The following is a 1,001-nucleotide window of genomic DNA, read 5'->3' on the forward strand; positions in this document are numbered from 1 at the left end:
GAAAATCGTTGTACATTAACTAAACCGGACCCAAGTTTCTCGATAAGGGGCAACAAATATTCTTCTTTGCCCGCAGTGTTGCCAACTTTTGATTTTCAAAAAGCACAAAAAAATTGGAAAAACGCGTTTTATCATACTAAAAGCACCAAATTTTTTTGAATCAAAAGATGCTTTTTTCATAACAATTTGTGTTTAACAAAGGCAAAAAATTAACAATATTTGCAAGAATACATACATAAACCAATACACAAAATTTTTCGCTCATAACGATTGAATAGTTCTACACATGCTATGATGACTCATACTTACGACGTAATATCGAACCGTGTTTTTGGCAATTTAAGGTTAGGATATCTCAAAATTCTAGTGCTAAGCAATTGTGCGGCCAGATTTGGATTCAGCACCAAGAAACGATGTTTTTACTCAGGTGGTAAAAAAAATAAATTTGTACAAATAATTAGAAAAGAAAAAAAGAAATACTTACGCGAATAGAATTCAACAAGATGGGTTCGTAACTTCTGCTTTTTATCAATCATGGTTATATTTGAGTGCATTCAAATTTGTAGATTCTTGTAAATTCAGTGCTGCCGCAGCTTTAAATATTTCAGGTTTTACCTATCTCGGAGAAATTTTAGTTCAGTAAAAAGTACTAAAAAGGCACTAGGCACTAAATATTTTTTTTTGCCGTTTTAATTTTCAAGAAGCACTAAATCTAGTGCTTAAAGCACCAAGTTGGCAACTATGTTTGCTCGTTTATATAAGGCATTGGATAAAAATATACGTATATGCGAAAGGCAAATTTATCTGTCTACATGAACACCACCAATATTTCTTGCAAACACACATTTGGGGTGTTCACAGTTCGTTCCAAATAGTTGGGGTGTTCACAGTTCGTTCCAAATAGTGTCTGAAAATGTAGACGTCTACATTTTAAGACGTTTTCTAACCGTAAAATCTGTGGTGTTGTTGTTTCCCATACAAAATTGGAAAACGACGCCGTC

The sequence above is a fragment of the Rhagoletis zephyria genome, unplaced genomic scaffold (genome assembly GCF_001687245.7).
Source record: "Rhagoletis zephyria isolate East Lansing unplaced genomic scaffold, Rhagoletis_zephyria_1.1 Rzeph_scaffold_03591, whole genome shotgun sequence".
NCBI lineage: Eukaryota > Metazoa > Arthropoda > Insecta > Diptera > Tephritidae > Rhagoletis > Rhagoletis zephyria.